Source organism: Crocodylus porosus, unplaced genomic scaffold (assembly GCF_001723895.1).
Source record: "Crocodylus porosus isolate Cpor-Errol unplaced genomic scaffold, CroPor_comp1, whole genome shotgun sequence".
In the NCBI taxonomy this organism is placed as follows: domain Eukaryota; kingdom Metazoa; phylum Chordata; order Crocodylia; family Crocodylidae; genus Crocodylus; species Crocodylus porosus.
The window spans coordinates 16086143-16105838 of NW_017728928.1; the positions used below are offsets into that span (position 1 = coordinate 16086143).

The window sequence follows — 19696 nt, forward strand, 5'->3', positions numbered from 1 at the left end:
GGCGCCTCCCCCCGCTCCCCGGGGACCCCTGCTGGAGGCGGGGGGCGCTGCCCCGCTCCGCCGCGTGCTGCGCGACAGCCGGGGGTCGGGGACACGCGTGGCCCCGCGGGCCTCACGGCGGTAAGGCACCGTCCCCCCGCGCGGAGCTCCTCTGGGGGATATTTTTCTGTCCCTCTACTGCCCCGATGAAGAGCACCCGCCGGGTTCACTTTCCGCCGGAGCGCGGGGGGTTGCTCCTGAGGCGGGGTGGAGGGGATGGGAGGGGAGTGCTTCCCTGGATGTTGCCTGTCTCGGTGCAGGGCTTTGCTGAAGAAACCTGCAGCTTGATGCGCTTCAAGACACGCCGGTATGTCCCAGTCCTCGCCTGAGGTGTTGTCACCTTGTGAGACTGTAGGAACAGAGATCTTTGCAACATGTCGAGATATCATCAGGCAGACAGAAATGTCTAAAAGCTTTCTGTAACTCCTTAAAAATTAGCTGAAAATGCTTGAGTGGCTTGTTTCATGCTGGTAATAGTACAGGCTTGTTTACCACTGCTTTTTAAAACTTTATTTAGAAAATCAGGGGCAGAGCTTGGTAGCTCTTTTTTTTTTTTCTTTAAAAAAATAACAGAATCCCTCAATCCTGTCCATATTTTACGTAGTTTCTCTTCAAGAGGTGCAGCCATAAAAAAAAAATCATACCATCTCAAACCCATGCTTTCTAGGAAATGCTAATTTTGAAAGGGTTTAAGTGGCTGTGTGCATAGTGCTGTATAATCATAAATACTGTTGGATGACATGTTTGACCTCTAACAACTGTAACTTCTATTTTTGCTTTTTGCTTTTTAATCTTAATTGCTTTGTGATGTAGCCAGTCTGGGTTTGTTTTTTTCTGTGTGTTGTAGCTGATTTCTTTTTAAATATTTTTATCTGATCATATTTTTAAAATAAGCGGGGAAAATGCACTCTTTTTTTAACCTAAAAACACGCATTGAGTATTAATAAAGACGATTTCTAACAAGTCTGAGCATTATCTGTAACCTACTCTAAATAGATTAAAGCTAATTTGAATGATTTAATCTGCTAGCAAATTTTTATGAAATACCTAAATTGTCACATGCACAGCACATTTACAGCATCCTGCTTTTGTTAGGCACTTGATGTGAATCTTGAATTGCATTTTGTGTGACCTTTCTTGTAAATCTATATTTTTTCCATATTCTGATGCTAACTGTAGTCAGGAGAATGTTATACACGCTCCTGTTCTTTGGTTTCTTGTTTCTGTTTTATCAACAAACCTTTTTTAATGCAAAGTTGCATTGTCTTGGCAGTGGAGGCTGCAGTAAGGAAACTGGTGTCTGCTTGAACCTGATTGTGTTAAATGATTGCACCATTTCTTGGAATGCATGGTAGTAACCCTCACTTTTGAGATGTGCAAGTTGTTTAAAGTAGTATGTACATAGTATAGAATGTAGGTGTGGTGGTAAATCAAGCTGTATGAAGAAGGTAGCAGACCTACAAAGGTTGTTAGAAATTCATAGAACAACACTGAACACTAAATAGATCCATTTCTTTAGTTAAGTGATGCATGAATAACTTACTGTAAGAACAGACAAGATTGACAGTGCCACCAGTGGGTTGTTGAATGAGATCTACTTACTCCTAAATGCTGTTGCCCAGCTTGTGTATGCCATTTTTGCAACATAAAAAAGACCATTTATGTAAAAGGTAAACTTTAAAATTAACGTTTGGTGGAGTAGCAGCTTTCTGGCTTTGTGAAGTTCTTTATATGGTAAAAGGGTGCTTGGGCAAATTCAAAGCAGTCATCATTAGTTTGCTTATAGCAAGTTATTACTCTGAAGTGTTGATGATGACTAATGTTTGAAGTCCCATTCTCAAGTTTCATCATGGATTTAAACTGACAAATTGAAGCTTATCTGCAAAAATTTAAATAAAAAATCAGGTTATTTAGATAAATCCAAGTGAGGTAGATCTATTTAATAAGATGAATTTTAATTTAAACTCATAGTTTAATTTTTGAATGATACAGTGTTCATATTTTACTACTTATGAACCTGATGATAATTCATACTTCAAAAATTCTGTTAAGCTCGCAGCAGCATATCTTGTGTTCAAACTGTAATTTTAAAAATCCCATAACAGCAAAGGCCATTTAGAAGCAAATATAAACTCTGCTTGCTCCATCCTTTTAAATTTTAGTTTTTGAAGTAGTTTTCAAAACTGACTAAGGAGCTAGAGATTAAAAGGAATTAATTTTTAGGATGCTGTGTAATATCTCTTGGCTTTTGTTTCCTTCAATAGCTATTACTTTCATAGAATCTGCATACTGTGGTGTGTGTATTCACCCTATTACAGTACTTGTTTTTGGCAGCCTTATTCCCAGAACAGTGTTAATCTCAAAGCTGATGCAGTAGTAAGTAGGTAAACAAAAATCCAGGGCAATTTGAAACTCCATTAACAGTAAAGGACAGTCTTTCCAACTATTTTCCTGATGGCAAAAGATGGCACAGGGTGGCACCTAAGAGAGTAAATGGCTTAGGGAGACAAAAGTTTTCCCAGTTGACAGCCTGTTTCATCAGATGAAACAGAGCTTCACAAAACCAGAAAGCTGCTGCTGTACATTCCAGATGATGAAGTAGGCTGTCATCTTCTGAAGCTTATGCCTTTCTGAACCAGATAGTCTCTAATGTGCTAGTGTGTCCTGCCTTCTGCTTGATTTTAGACTAAGATGGCCAACTACCTCTCTCTTATTTCATAACGGGAAAGGATAAAGTTCAGGGTTGGCAACCTTTTAGGAGTAGCGGACTTAAATAACACAGCTTAGTCTGCTGTTGCTTCCCCCTTATGTCAAATTGCCACAAATGTGCTTGCTGTTCATCTCTGTGAGTAAGATGAAATCGCTTTATGGGCCAGATCCAGCCTGTGGGCCATAGTTGATAAGGAATAAAAATCTTTCCAAATGTCTCAGAAGCACTGAAGCCAGTGAAGCTTAAAGCAGAATAAAATAAAAACTATTGCAAACCCAGCATCTTCTAAAAATTGAATTTTTTTTGCTATGCACAACTGAAATGGCTTAAGTACAATTAATATTTGAACAATTTTATGCTGTTACTGTTTTTTCCTGTTTCTGGAAAAGAGAAGTTGACATCTATTGTTGCAATCTCTTGCAGAGTATGTAACCTAAAGATCTGGGGAGAAGGAATCCTTGACAGATGAATAAATGTAAAGCTACGTTTGTTGCTATAATAAAGAATATTACAAAGATAAATGCCAGCTAATATTACACGTTTTGTTGCTGTTGATTAGCTAACTGCTTCAGTCACTGGAAATTCCTTTGGATAACACTTCTGAAGGTTTTGCTCCATAATTCAGAAATTACACTATATGGAAATGGTGTAGGTTTTATTGTGTTTAACAAGACACATGTACTGGGTAGGGAGGAAGTTGTAGCAATTTTCTGTTTACATTCAGTAAGTAGCTCCTCTTTCAGTATGAAAACTGAAGCATGACAACGAAATGTTTTGAAATCTCAACTACACTTTACTGGTTTGCATGGATTTAAGTAACACCCTTAGAAAGTGAACCTTCCTAAGACAACACTTATTTTATAACTATAGTTATTGAATTGGTTTCAGGTTGAAGTCTGTCAAGAGCTCCTGCCAGCTTCCATGGAAGCATGGTTGGTTTAGTAAATAGTGGCATTTTGAGCCTGAAATTTTAAAGTACATCATGTATTTAATTTTTTTTTTTTTTTTATTCTATGATACCATGAAATGGATACTAAACCTAAAACAATAAAAATGTCATCTTCTTGATAAAGGGAAATGTACTGTGTGTAGTTACTGTGGGTTAAATTTAAGAAAGCAACACGGAGTATCTAGGAAAACGTTAAAATGTGTGATGTGATAGTTACTTCAAGTATGCAAGTAAAGTCAAAGTGATGAGCTAATAGATCACAAGAAGTTTTATTAATGGTGATATTGAAGGTTATAAATTCAATTATTCTCTTATCTGGTTAATAGGAATTGAGAAATACAGTAGAATTTCAGTAGTCCAGTTGGCAAGCATGAAGTATGTCGTATCTTATGTGAGCAAGGAGAAAAAAGAAGGGGGCCACCACAGTTGGTGAAAGTGGTGTTGTGCCTAAGATATTTATAACGAGGGTGGGCAAAATGCAGCCCACAGGCCAGATGCAGCCCACCAGACCATTCCATTTTATCCAGCCTGCGGAGCTCCTAAAAAATTTAGAAAAGTAATTTTTATCTGCCCTGACTGCCTGTCATGCAGCCTTCAATGGCTTGCCAAACTCAGTAAGTGGCCCTCCACCCAAAATAATTGCCCGTTCCTGATATATAATTTCGCATTGCTCTCAATAGGTTGGAAGTATTTTTGTTCAATAATACACACTTGAGAGCTTGAAGGTCCTTGAAATGCTGGCCTTGTATGTCTTTAGGCAGCAAGTCTGGCAGTGAGTATTGTAATGAAACTCCACACTTTGTATGTTACTGATGATTTTTGCTTTGTAAAAATTAATTTATCATTAGGAAATGATATACCATTTACATTTTTAATTAAATGATATGCCATTTAAATTTAAATAGTATTGCAGTACATACAGTATATTGAGTGTATAGAATAGTTTAGCTGTCTAGATAAGTACATAGTGGCTCTAGCTCAAGGTGTCCTGTTGCAACTGATTAAATAGCATCCCTAGTCAACTCATCACTCTCTGAAGACTACAAATGTTAATATCTATATACTAGATTTTCCCACTTGTTCTGTGGAGAGGACCATGTTACATTTTTAATTTGATTTGCGGACCAGACCACTGACTCAGTGGGCATTGCAGTGCCCTTAAATCACAGTAGCTGTCCCACTCATTAAAACTAAGTTATGAAGATGATGGCTCTGTGTGCTAATTAAACTTCTGCTTAGTGAAATTATGGTGTCTTTCAACATCGCTTGGGTGAAGGGAATGATGTCTGGGGGCTCTACAGAACCACAACTATGTCAGCACCCTGTGTGCACTTGTAATTGCAGTTATTTGAATTGTGTGCACAGGTGCAGTTACTGTATGAATTAGGACTGTGATTGCATGTGTTCTGTGTGTGCATCTGATACTCAAAGTGTCATTAGGATTGAGTTAACAATTGAGATGAATGGGACCTAACAGCTCTTCTGGAGTGGTTGCTGGCTGATTTGGATGATATTTGTAGTCTTGTATTGGCTTATTTTCCATTCACATTTTAAATGTTTTCTCCCTGAATATAAGAGCAACTTTGGCAAACTGGCCAGCACCACGAATGAAAGGAACCTGGGTGTAATAATTGACCACAGTATAAATATGAGCCGGCAGTGTGATGCTGTAGCCAGTAGGGCAAATAATACTCTTGGTATGAATCAACCAATGCATCTCAAGCAAAACCAAGAAAGTGATTCTTCCACTTTACTCAGCATTGGTGAGACCACAGCTGGAGTTCTGCATCCAGTTCTGGGCGCTGCACTTTAACAAGGATGTGGTAAAGCTTGGGAGAGTCCAGAGAAGGGCCACCCATACGATCAGAGGATTGCACAGCAGGCCATGCAAAGAAAGATTGAGAGATCTGGGACACTTCAGCCTGAAAGAGAGAAGGCTGAGAGGGGACTTGGTAGCAGCTTATTGCTACATCAGGGGAATACATCAAGGGCTCGGTGAACAACTGTTCACCAGGGAACCCTTGGGAAAAACCAGGAGTAATGGCCACAAACACCTGGAAGACGATTTCAAGCTCAGAATTAAGAAAAGCTTCTTCACAGTTAGGGTGTCCAGAGTATGAAATAAGCTCCCTCCAGAGGTGGTGCAGTCACCTACCCTGGAAATTTTCAAGAGGAGACTGGACAGTCACCTCGCTGGGGTCACCTGACACCAGTTGTCTTTTCTTCCTGGTGCAGGGGGCTGGACCTGATGATCTTCCGAGGTCCCTTCCACCCCTAACCATCTATGAATCTAAGAGCTGGATACTTCTGTAACTTCTGAAAGCATGTTTGAACAATCTGAAGCTCTCTTTTGCTCTCTCTCTCCTTTTTTCCAAACTTTTGTATTCAGATCACTCACTCCGCTTTATGCTGTCCGTTCACAGTATCTCATGAAGTTCATGATAATTTTTGCTTCTGTAGTTAGTCTACACAGTGCATACCTACTTTCCCTTGAACCTGAAGCTGCCATTGGAACTAGGTAAAAACTTCAAATAAGATGGATTTGTCATGTGGGTTGGTTTTTTTTAGACCCCACTGCCATAAATATAACAATTTGAACTAGGTAGTTGAGGTTTGTGGGGGAGAAATTTGGGTGGGGGGCAGGGGGAGGTGTTCCTTGGAGTAATTTGTATTGACTTGTAATTTTAGACGTGAAACTAAAATCTACAAGTTCTGCATGTGGCCTACCAATCAAACCTCAGAATTTTTAGTTTACTTTTTGAAATGGCTTATGTGTGTCCATTGACATAACAATACGTTTTAATAGTTAGATATAAGTTTAAGTTTTTGGCTGCTTTAAATTAAATATCTTAAACATCAAGAGGAGTTTAGCTACATTTCACTGATCAATAGCAACTCATCGATCATTATCAGATGTGTTGTAAACTGGATAGAACCATGCTGTTTAAAATGAGACTGCAAAAAGAAAGATTAAGTTTAAGATTAAGTTTATATATTTTTGGTTAACAGGTTTTGGCTTTTTTTGCAGTATACAAAAGGAAAAAAATCCTTATTTATTCCATTAATAATTGAAAAAAGTTTGAATATTTAACAAATGTTACCATAATATATATCTTCAAATACTGGCCTTTGCAGGTGAACCCTCAAGATGTTGCACTTAGACCAGTTTATTTTGTTAGTAATTTTTCTTCAAGGTGTTTTATGTCCATGATGTGAAAGGGATTTAGGTGGCTTCTCCTAACATTTATTTAAGAGAATTTTATGTCTGTTTAATAATTGTATGAATGATCATGCATGTCAGTTGACTATAAAAGCAAATCTATTCCCCATATAGCTAAATGAATTGGGGGAAACCAGGAAATCATCTAAAAATATCAGTAGGCTCTCTTTTTTGCAACTCTAATTGTGGAAGAGAAGGATTGATGATCTGCTTTAAAAGCAGAATGGATTCTAACAGGAGAAAATATTTTGTCTGTTTTTATAAAACCTGAAAAATATTTATTCCATTTCAGAATTTCCTTATGTGCAATAGAAACATAAGATGACTTCTGAGATCCCCGTTACACAGTTGTATGCATGGGCTTATTCATGCCTAAATTAAATATGATCCTTTTCTACAGCTCTTTTTTTAAGGGGTTAAGTAATGATAGGTGGTTTTTAGAAATAAGATATTTAAATTGTCTTTAACTTTATTTTTGCTGCTAGTATGGTTAATAAATTGAATTTAAGATGAAAACAGGAAAAATAACACAATAGTATCTTTTCAAAATAATTGGGACCATTTAATAGTAGTTGTGTATTTCATATCAGTGCCCAGAGATATTCAGGTAATAAGGATATTGCCTTGCAAATTCTAGGCATGGATCAAAGTATGTGCATCTTAGAAAACAGTTTTTGCTTCTGAAAGAATACCAGCTTTTTGAGTATATCTTGTATTTTGGGGAGGTGGTATCCTGTTGTTCAGTATGAATAATTTTTCATAAGAAGACCGATATTAAAATAGTCAAAATAGGAAAGTAGCTCGTGCGTCTGACTGCTACATTTATTGAAAAATGCAGGAATGTTTTTTGAGGGTTTTTTTAGTCCTACATTTAACTAATTTGTCTAAAATTTCCAGGAGTATATTCTGAAAAAAACCCTGTACACTTAAGATCATAGTGTAGTTTGAGGTCACCTCTGTCATCTTTAAGAGTTTTATAGAGGGATATAAATGTACTAACTAGCTAATGTCTCCCATTAAACTTCATGTTGTGCTGTTAAGATGATAGTTTTATCAGCTGCCTCACTTTTGACTCTAAAAAGTGAAAACATAGTGACAGTTATTTCCTGTGACCTTCTGCCTCTGAGATTTTTGACCTATTCACAGTAGGCATGGGGGAAAAAACTTATTTGTATCACAAATCTTTGTGGACTAGTGTGGGAAGCAAATATTACAGTATATTGCTTAAGTGAGAGTGCTGGAATGTTTGGTGTCTCCTGGCTTTTATGTACTCATAGTCCATGGGTAGTATTGATCCTTGGTTTTGTAGCATCTGATTTTTCCAAAATGGTAGAGACAGGTTTACTAGCTCTCTTAAGTTCCATCATAGATTTTATCTTGCAAACTTTTTTTTTCAGCTGTGCAGTTTATATTACCAGTATAGCTGGTAGGTATATCACCATTTTGCTGGTCCATAAGAACCAGAAAATTAATTATTTAAGTCTTGATTTGCAGACAGGCACCTACTTTATTTTAAGCACATAAGTATTCCCATTAGCTCATGTTAGTAAAGTTGCACATGTTTAAGTGTTTGCAGATTCAGGACCACAGAGTAAAACAAACCGAGGTAATTTCTCTGTCAAAGCTGTCTGAAGTGGCAAAAATAAATTACATAGAATTAGCGTAAAACTGAATTAATTTTAAGATGCTACTAAAAGATACGTTTTAAAAATATAATTGTCTCTCTAACTAGCATCTTATATTGGAAAGGAGATATTTGCTACTGGAGGGTACAGGTCACTAGAGCCTGGTTAGCCTGACAACAAGCCTGGGAAGACTTGTGTGGTATGCTACTGATACAATTAAAGTATAGGACTATATTAATAGCCAATGTGGCTTTTGGGGAAGTAGTTTTTATCAAATTATACTACTTGTAATCTTATATTGGAAAGGTGATATTTGCTACTGGAGGGTACAGGTCACTAGAGCCTGGTTAGCCTGACGACAAGCCTGGGAAGACTTGTGTGGGCAATATACTTATTAAAAATATCCCTATTTTTTTTGTCCTTATTAAAAAAAATCCTAAAATAAACATTAAATAAATTAAGAGCTAGCTAACACATGTAAAAAGCACTGTTGTGGAGAATCAGCAGCAAGTAGAAGTATTTTCTATGCAGTTCCACAGTGATCAGTTTGAAGTTCAACATTATTAAATTTTTTTTATCAGTGAGCCAAAAGTAAATACATTATCATGTCTGATAAAATTTACAAATAATGCAAAGATCAGTAGAGTAGTAAATAACGGTGAAGACAGAATGCCTGGGATTGTTTGGTAAAGTGGACCTATTCAAGCAAAATGTAAAGTTACATGTTTAGAAATAGTTTCCTGGACATTCCTTCAGAACAGGGGTCTGCAGCCGCAATAGTAGCAATTCTGAAAAGGATTTAGGGGTATAGTGAAATAATTCACTGGGAGCTCATAGTGAGATTCTGTAACAGAAAAAGGCTGTTCAACCCTGAACAGGGTTCATCTGTTCAACCCTGAACAGATGAACAGGGAGCATATGACTAGAAGAATGGGTGAATTTATCTCTGTATATGGTGTTTGTGACATTTACTGGACTGCTCCATGTAGTTTGATATCAAGTGTTTAGAAAGGATGTTAAAAGTCAGAATGTAGAAGAAAGCCACAAAATTGAGTGCTAGAGAGAAAACCTTACAGTGAGAAACTTAAGGACTTCAGTTGCTGTGCTGTATCAAAAAGAAGATTGAGAAGTGAATGCTTTGTAGAAGATGATTTTTCCTTTGCATGAGAAGGTATTGGAAACTTGAGGATTTGTTACTAATTATAGGAAAGCATATAATATAAACCAAAGGCTGGAAGGTGAAAAGAGATTTATTGAAATTAGGCATTGGTTTTTAACAGCGAGGTTGAGTAACTACTCAACTACTGTTGAAATAAACCACCAGGGAATGATGGATTCTCCATCTCTTGGTAACGTCAGATCTATATTGGGTGCCTTTTTGGAAGCTGAGTTTCAGCCACAAACAAACCGAAGTCTCTGGGCCCTAAATATAGGTGTAGTAGGGTGGAATTAAACAGGCTTGGAACACACAAGATCAGATAAATCAGTGATTCTCAACCAGGGCTCTGTGGCACAGTATCAGAAACATTCTGACCTATTGTGGTTTTTCTGAGTTTTTTACAATAAAGCAGTTACTTCATTATTTTTCTGTAGTAAAAAAACAAGTACAAGCAAAGAACTAGCATTTTCTGGGGGCTGGGTGCCTGGAGTCTGAGAAGACTGAGAACCACTTGATTAGATAATCTTTATGACCTCTCTTGGCCTTAACCTCTCTGCAAGTATGAAAATATGGAGTGTGTCCCTGTTTATCTCTATTGGATTATAGTGAAGATTTTTAGATACAGGTTTTATTTGCTTTAGCAGGAATCAAGGTTGGACTTCTTTTTCCGTATCACTCTTGAAGCATCTGACATCTTGTTTAGCACTTGCAAGCACAGTTCTTTGATCTAGTCTGAAGCTCAAAAAAGCCTATAAATTATCAAATAATTTTTCTTAAATTTTTACTTGTATTATACCAACAGATGTCAAAGATCAATTGCTTGCTGAATAACAGAGGGGGAAAAACTTCTAAGCTAATCTTTGCTTTTGAGATACCTCTCATACACCTGGCAAGCCAAAGGATTTTCTTTTAGTTCTGGTTTATAGCAAGTCAGGTTACCACATAGAAAAATGTATTTCTTTTTACACATTCAGTTGGGATTAAATTTGGATTTTCCAAAAGAACAAGCACAGAGATTGATTGATCTAGAAGAACAATCAGAGTTGGAAGTCAGGAAGTCTTGACTTCTCATCCTATTTCATATAATTAACTTGATGCGTGTTTCTGGGTAATTTACTTCATTTTTCCTTTTCCCAACTATAAAATGTGATAACTACATACTCCCTTATTTCAGAAGTGATTTGTGAATAAATGTCTATATCCAGTGCTTTGAATATGTGATGTGCCATGTATATTTTAAGTATTTTAATTTATAACATCTGCATTTTCAGAATTGCTCATTCCTATGCTTGTTCATGTGAGAAAAGTATTTGAAACTTTTCATGCAGGCTAGAAACAAGTATTTGATAATAAAAATTTAGGTGGTTTAGTTAACTAGATTAAGAGACCCAAACTGTTACAACAACAGAAAAAAATCATGTATGTACCAGTCTTAATACAAGAACTTTTTATGTGGAATTTATTTTAAAACTTTAGATCTCAGTCTTATATATGTGTTACACCTAGCTTAAGCTAAAAGTCTTGTACTGTTTTGAAGATAAAACTTGTAGTCTGCTTTTTGTTTAAGAGCTTATTTTTCAGAGTTATGGACCTTTTTATAAAAACTTAACTCCAGGTTGCGTGTGTTGTATAAAAGTTACATGTGCAAAACTTAACCTATCATTTTATATGATGATACAGGTATGCTTGGTGCTCTACAGACAAAGCCTTTTCCTCAACAAACTTTGAATATAAATCAGGCAATTTATAAATAAAAGGAACATATGGTGCATGAATCACATAAAATAGTTTAAGTATTTTTCAACATATTTGTTGATTCCAGGTGTTTTGACTAACACTGAATTGTTTTGTAATGTGTCTGAAGAGTAGGAATTTTAGAAGGTAAACTAATAGTGATTTTATGGGAAGGAGTTGCAGGACATGATCTAGGAAGCTTGTAATGGGAGGGAGGATGGACAAGGTATAGAGAAGGCAGAAGAATTTGGTAGAACAGGGAGTATGATTTGAGAAAGTGAAAAATGGATCAGAATGAATGTCTTCATACAGAGCTTGAGTGTGAGGATGAGTGCAAACTTGATTTGGAATAAGTTGGTAAGTATGAGACAGGTTTGAGCAAGTGGCAGTATGTAAGAGCATCAGACAGGAGGGATTTCTAGCATCTTGATGCATGTTGATTAGAAATGAATATATAGGAGGAGGCTACACTAGATAGCATAGGCTGAAATGTTTGCTTTGGAAATGGAAACAGAACTTTTGTTGGGTTTAGAAGATATTGCATGAGTAATAACAGGATTTACTAGGGGGTTCAATATAAAAAGAGTAGGAGGGGTGAGGAAGATGAAACCTTAGGTTAAGAGCTTGAGTGACTGAAGTTGTCAGCATAGAAGAGCATGAATGAGCTTTATATTTTGGTGTTTTAATTTGGGGAAACATCATTTAGGCAAATCTGGAGTCTCATCTGGCAAAAACACTGCAAATACAACTGCAAGAGCAATAATAGAAAGACAGGAGGAGAACCCAGGAACACAATGCTGACCAGAGAAGTGAAGGGGAAGATAGAGAAACTGTTGAAGGCACACTGAAGGCATGTTGTCGCTTTGCTTTTTTCTTACATAAGGCAAGTCCTAAAAGCTTTTGAAGGGAGTCTCTTGATAGAGGGGAATTGAAAAATGTTTTCAGTTTAACAAAAAAAAGTTATTCTAGAAGTGACTGCAGAAAGTGTGAATTGAGTATTCAGCCCTTTATCTGATACTCAGGCATTTGAGTAAAATAAATTTTAGTGAGTCTTTCTCCTTTCTTTCTTCCATGCAGTTAGCATGAGTGAGACTTATATGGCTAGCTTACCTGTTCTTTTCCTTAAAGGACCTCACTTGGAAGAAGCTCACACAGTTCACTAGGATTCTCCCTCCCCCAGTCTTTCTTGGACAGTGTTCACTGGGAGGTATCAGACAGCTTTTCTCTTCAGAGAGGAATCATGTTCACTATGAAGTAGCTTTTAGGCAGGAAAGTGGATGGAGCATTTAAAAAAATCTTTTCATTTTTATTTATTTTATTTTTTTTAGTTCCCATTGGACCAGAAAGCATCTTTCAGATCCAGTGTCCAGTGGACTCTGAGGGTCACAAAGAAGTCGGCATTAGTTTCCCAGGAATTAATTGGGACCAGTCTGTCAAAATGCTTCTTGTTAAGTCTCTAAACATGTCAGCCTAATATAACATAACACTGATAGCAGGCCTGAACAGGTAGAAGTTCATCAAGAGCAAATACTTACTGAGGGAAACGAACCATATCCTTTCCTTATAGTATGTGAATGTTCTGGCCTGGCTGATTAGGTCCACATATGTTTTTCAGGGGATGAATTCCCAATTTACACAACTGTAAAGTGACTGATTTGGAACCAAGTCACCCACTGCAGCAGATACTGAGAGCAAAAAGCATAGGTCCAGAATGCCATTTTGTCAACTGGAAAGGATCAACAGCTAAAGCATCTCCTTTTTCTGCTTATTATAGATATCACTTTATGGGTGGAGTCAGGTGTCACAAGCTAAACAGTGGCACCATTGTCCTAAGTGCTGTACAGATCCAAATAAAAAAATGTTTTTACCCAAGACTGAACTGCAAACTGTGGAAGACATTTTTATTAAAATTAGTCAAGAAGAGTAATAGTACACTCAGTAAATAAATGTAGTTCACGGTAATACAACCTGATTTCTAATAGTGGTAGTGTACTTCTTTTCCTTACAGCAAGTTCTGAACTGTATTATCTAAGTGCTGTGGTTTAAAATGGTTACCACTCAGTACAAGTATGTGTTCTGAAATGAGTATATGTTTGAGTTTTATGGGGGGGAACTTTACTACCATGACAGAACTGAAAACTGAAGTCATTCATGTTTCTAGAAATGGATAATTGTAACAAACAGGTTTTGGACCTGCAAACCACAATATATTTGTCGGTTGAAATGATCAAATGACAAGCACATGTAGCAACACAGGAAAGAGAAGCAATAGGTAAAAACCACAGTAGAACTTCAGTTGTGTATGCTTCAAATTCTGTATTTAAAAGGTTTTGCTGGACTGGTCTGTCCATAAGATTGAAAAACAGCTGATCCGTATTACCAGCAAGTTCCAGAGTCATGTAACATAATGCTCAAGTGTACACTGAACGCTAGTAAGGCAAAATAACTTTGTACCATAAATAATACAAAGCTGTTTCATTTCTCACCTGTTTCGTCACGTGATTGGTTTTGCCTGGCTGCACATTTTTTTTATTTCCACATGACTGTTTTGCTAGCCTCTGAGGAGCACGGTTCTCATCTGGGTAGTGTATGTACAATATCTCTGAGACTAGAAGTGTAACCGCTGTTTAGTACTAGGAAGGTTGTAAGCAGTGGAGCATAGGCTTGGTATGAGATGTAAGGGACAGCCAACAGCAGGAACATTCCCTGGCACATCTATCTAGAAATAATCATTGTTAGTTTTTGTTTGTGCATTCGTATCTGTGAATGTGCAAGTTTTCAATAACATAGCTGTTTTCCAGTATGCATCATACTGAAATGAATTATTAAAACCTTATTTTTTCAAGCATGTTTGCTTCATGATGTGTGTTTCCTTTTCAACAAAATGTTTGCTATATACAGTGTGGTTAGCTGGCAGTATGATTCAGTCATCTCTTTAGAGATAGCACTAGGTAGTAGCACAGCAGGTTCTGTTCAGATGTTTCTGAAGATTGCCAGCAGCAGTGGCCCATTGTGTTTATTGTGTCTTCATTGCTGAACCCTGAGTTTGGAATATGAAACAGGAGCTTTTACCAAATCTATTTCTTCTGGAGAAAAGAAGAGAAAGGTGCCCTCTTAGACTCCATCCTTTTGTTCTCAGAAATAGAACCAAACTTCCAATGAACAGTGTCTCTGCTTAAATCACAGCAGAGGCAGAAACACAGTTTTGGTAGGAGTTAAGTCAGAATAAATTATTTCAAGTTGTTTTTCACTGTAAAGCCCAGTTTGTCTAAGTTGTCATAATGGTAGGTTCTGCAGGTCTGCTGCCTTTTTCCTCCTGTTGGTCCTGGGCTTTCTTAAGCCAGGTCTCCTATTAAGAAGGATGTGGAACGGTTCTGTTCTTGTGACAAATGATCCTCAACTGTAAATAACCTGCTCTTTTGGTTGCAACTCATAAGTTTTGTCTCAGATAATTCATTATTATGTAGAGGTGCATTAATACATCAGTCCACATCATGTTGGCACCGATTAAAAGGAAGGGAGTGGGGCTGGGGCAGGCACTGCCCAGCCGGGGTGAGGCAGGGTGTGAGGTGAAGCTGGTGGCCCATGGGGACAGGTGGGGGGGTTGGTGGGATGGCGCGCACAGCTGCACACACCCCAGGGTAGGCTTGAGGAGTATATGCTTCTCAGATCTGTGCATAGGGTGAAGGCAGGCTGTCCTTTTCATGCTTGGGGCCAGGGCTGTGCTGGCTTCTTCCCAGCAGCTATGCTCAGGCCGGGTGGGGTGGGTGATGGCAGCGCTGGGCGGGGGAGCTACAGCAAATTTTGGCATGGCTCTAGCCCTCTCTTCAGCCCCTCCTTCCAGCACCAGCCCCGCCTGGTCCAAGCACATGCACTGGGAAGAGCCCACACAGCCCTGGCCCCAAGCATACAGTAGGCAGCCTGCCTTAGCCCCACGCACAGATCCAGGGGAGCACATGCCCTCCATGCCTCCCCTGGATGAACCATCATCTCTGTCCCACCCCCTGCCCCAACCAGGCTGGGCAGCACCTGCCCCAGCCCCACACCCTCCCTCACTGCGGGGGCCTTCATCTGCCCCTCCCCCCACATCCTTTCCCCACAACAGACTTGCCAGTCAAATGCTGCTCTCCAAGCTGTCAGGCTGCATATCGGCAGTCAGATTGGTATTGGCTGATATGGCTGGTCAGTAATCTGCCATTGGTATCTGCCCAAAAAATCTTCATCGGTGCACCCCTGTTATTGTGAGTTACCACTGAAATGAAAGTTAACTCCTCTAAGAAAAGAAGCAGCAGAAGATGGTTCCTTATATACTTCTGATACAAGATGTCAGTGCTGGTGGCTCTTGTTTTCACTTCTTCTATGGGAGTGTACCTTCACAAAAATGGGTTTTCTTGCAGGAATTTATTTCACAGAAAAATATACATGCTAATGTAGTTGATCCAGCTTCCAAAGGGAAGGGTAAATGAAAGAGTACCATAAAAAAATTAATGTGGCTTTGTTTTTGAGTACGGGATAACCATCTCTTGCAGTCCTTTTGGCTTACATAGGGACAGCATTGACTGGATTTAGATGGGGTAATGTGTCAGCTAATCTATATTGGGATGATTGGATCACTGTTGGTGTACACAGTTTGCTGTATCAAAATATATACCTGTCTTAACATGCTGACAGTCAAAGCACAGTAACATATAATGCAAAGAAAAGGCATAAGCAAATGTTGTGGTGATTATCTATAAAAATATCACAGGGAGGAGGCTACAGAAGGTGTTTTAACACAGTTGTGTTTGTCAGTTTTGTCATAACTGATAGTGGAAGAAGAAATGCACCTCGGAGTTTTCTACAGTTACTAAAGTCTTACAAAATTGACATGTATGGAAGTGAAGAAAAACAGTGGAAATGTGTTGCTTCAGTCTCCGATCTTGAATTAATGCAGCAGTTTTTTTTATTAAAATTTTTGTAAGATTTACTGTCATTGTTCCAGCTGTGTTACTAATACAGAAATGAGTCTATCATTGGTTTTATGTCTGCCTTATTGCAGAAAGATTCCAATGGGTTTATGATTTTTATTCTGTTTGTTTGCTTAGGGTGATATCATAAGGATTCTAGCATTGGGTTCAGCTTCTTGTTCCAGTTGTGTTTCATACATTAAGAGATCAAGTAGTGTAGGTAGGGTTAATTATTTCCAGATAAATATAGGTAAATACCATGGGGGTTGGGCTGCTGTTGCAGTGACATTGCGTTTCAGCTCACAGGTCCCTAGGTTCTGATTAAAGAAGCATTGGCTCTTGGATGTTCTTTGTTAATGGAGTTTTGTCCTACTTACATATTGGTCTTTGGAATCTGTCTGTTCATACTTTCTATGGGAGTGGTAAGGAGGAGAATGTACATGATCTCATACAAATTTTTGGTAGGAAAATTCTGGCTGTACTATCAGTTGCAAGATTGGGGCTAAAGTAGAGAACCCTAATGTGGAACAAGGAGTCAGCCTGCGAAGCTGATTTCCTCTGAGAGAGAATTGTGTTTATTTTTGCATTCCTGGGAGGAGTTTGGATACTGTAATGACTTATAAGCCATCATACTAGTTATACTTTATCAGAAGAGCCAGATTGAAGATGGTGTAAATGGAGACAAAGTCTGATTTCCTCTGAATGAAATTGTTAGCAACAATATATAAAAAAGGCAAGTACCTTAACAAGAAGTAAAATTGCATTGCAGTGAAACTCAGATGCTATAATACAGGGGCTTGGAAGAGATGTGGTGATGGATCCCATTGCCTCTGACTGCAGATCAGGTCAAAATGATCAGAAGTTGCTGCCTGGAGGCTAATTGATGGGCTTTCTCTGTTTATAAGGGGCATGTTAGCATAGTTGTCGGTGCCAAACAGCCAGGAGCCTTGTTGGCAGCCTTATCAGACATTGAATTTGTGGGTATAAAAGTGAACCAGCTCTTTACAAGTGTCTGCATTGGAACCAGAATCCATGCCTCTTGTTCTCTGTTTTGAAGTACAGGCAGTCCTCAGACTTAGGACACAATTGGTTCCTGAAGGTTGAAACGTTGTAACTTGGAACCATTTTCCCATGGGAAGTAATGTTATAAATGGGGGATTGGTTCTTGAACCAAGGCTCGATACCCTGCTTTCACCAAAAATGACCCAGAATTTTGCACTCAGTCAATTATAGATGAGTAATATAGCTACATTAATGTATTTATATTGCAAATAGCTGATTTGGAAGAACTTCTTTGAGGTGACTTTGTTGGACTGTTTGAAGGGTTCTTGGCTGGATTCTTCTCAGGAGTCTTGGCTGCAGGTTTTTCTGGAGTCTTGGCTGCTTTCTTAAAGCATGTTGCTATTCAGTTATAGTCCATGTACCCGTCATCTCTATTGTGGAAGCATATAGGTAGTTGCCTCTGAAAACCATAGATACTGTTGTAACCATTTTCAGCTGGAGAATGTCTGTAATCATAATAGTTGATAGAGGTCCTTCAAATGAGTCAGTGGAAGTCAAAGCCACTGTTTGGGGTAGAGGGTTATTACCTGCAAGCCAAACAGAATGATGCATCATGTATTTCATTTGGGCTGCCCAGACTGTCATCCCTAAAGGCAGTGTATTTCATGGAAAGTTGCTAAAATACGGACAACACTGCTTTATGGGGCCAGTAATATGCACTTCAATAAACGTGCAGATTGTGGAGGGTGCACATGTGATGATCAATATATTGAACTCCAAAGGCAAATTTTTGTTAGTTCTTTAGTTCTTTTCTTTGAGTATTTAGCACTGAACATATTATGATTTGTTTCCTCTCAGTTTTATCTGAGTTGCTGCTGACTTTAACTACACCTTCCCTCTGTTCCCCTCCCCCTCCAAAAAGGAATAACAAAATCCCATGCTTTATACATTTATGTCCTGATTTTTAGCATGCAGACGTTAGTATCTCTTAGGCTTATTATTACTTTGTTTTTGATCAGCCAGTATTGATTTTAGTCTGAAACTGTAAGAAAGGATACCTTATAGTTGGGGACCTATCAAAATTGCAGTTTTGCAGATTTCATGAAATCTGGCAAGGCCCACAGTCTTTGGTGTGTGTTGGGGAGGGGGAACTCACTGAAAATAAAATGCTGGCTCTGCAGAGGGAGCCAGTGGCCCGCCGGAGCAGGTAAGGGGGCAGAGGGGGTCTGCCCGCTTGAAGGACTGCTGACACTATGGCTGCTGCCTCACCCCTCACTGCTGATTGGCTGCAAGGGCTGCCTGTCATGTGGCCCCGCCCCTCCAATAATTGGTGGGGGGCAGGGCCACATGATGGATAGCCCTCCCAGCCAGTTCGAGCCACTTGGGAAAGGGCTGCCACACTCTGCTTGTGAAGTGGCTGCCAGATCATGCATTCTGTCTGAAATCTGCAGGCTGCCGCCCTGAATTTGGTAGATCCATACTTATGGTTAAATCACTTTCTTCAGGATTAGTTTAGGTCCAGTTATCAACTCTGCCACTTGTTTTCCATGTGACTTTGGGCAAACTATTTGATATTTGTGAAATGGGAATGTTTGCTTTCTCCAGTCCTATGTCATCTTTATTTGGCCTGGAAACTTTTCACGGTGGAAGCTGTCTGAATGTTTCTCTACACGTATGTGCATAGGGGTCTTTTGTGCTACTTTAATGTAGCTAATTCTGTTAACCTTGCTACCTGCATTAATCAACTGCATGTTACTTGAATTGTGTGGTAAACCCTTGAGGCTATTTTTTACTCCTGGTATTCAGTATATTAACACTTTACTCCTCTAAGGCAGTGGTGGATAGATGAGGGGCATGGGGTTGGTCTGAACGCTTGCAGGGCTGGAATCTGGCAGCAGCAGCTGTAATTGCGAGCAGTTTCCTCTGCCACTCCTCTCACCACCAAGTTTCCAGCCCGGCAGGCAGCCCTGCAAGCTTGATGATGTAGCTCTGTGCTCCTGATCCAACTTTTGGGTTTTCTGTGGGCCCAATAACACCACTTTGTGGGTTGGGTGTAGCCCACAGGCCATATCTTAGTCCCCCCTGCACTAAGGGTATGGCTACATGAACAAGTTACCATGAGGTAAGGATGGGTATTAACTTAAAATGTTTTTGGATGACTGCCTGTTTATGTGCTTCTAAACCAGGGGTGGGCAAAATGTGGCCCGCAAGGCCATTCAATCCGGCCCGCGGGGCCCTTAACAAATTTACAAAATTAATACTTTATCTGTCCTTGGTTCCTGTCAAAAATGACAACAGCAGGACCCTTTCCC

At 39.0% G+C, this 19696-nt stretch overlaps 1 protein-coding gene across 2 annotated transcripts in view; it reads left to right on the forward strand.

The window, feature by feature from the left end:
• FOXK2 (forkhead box K2) overlaps positions 1–19696 on the forward strand; it is an 89861-nt gene that overhangs the window by 25302 nt on the left and 44863 nt on the right. The gene's annotated exons all lie outside the window — the stretch shown is intronic.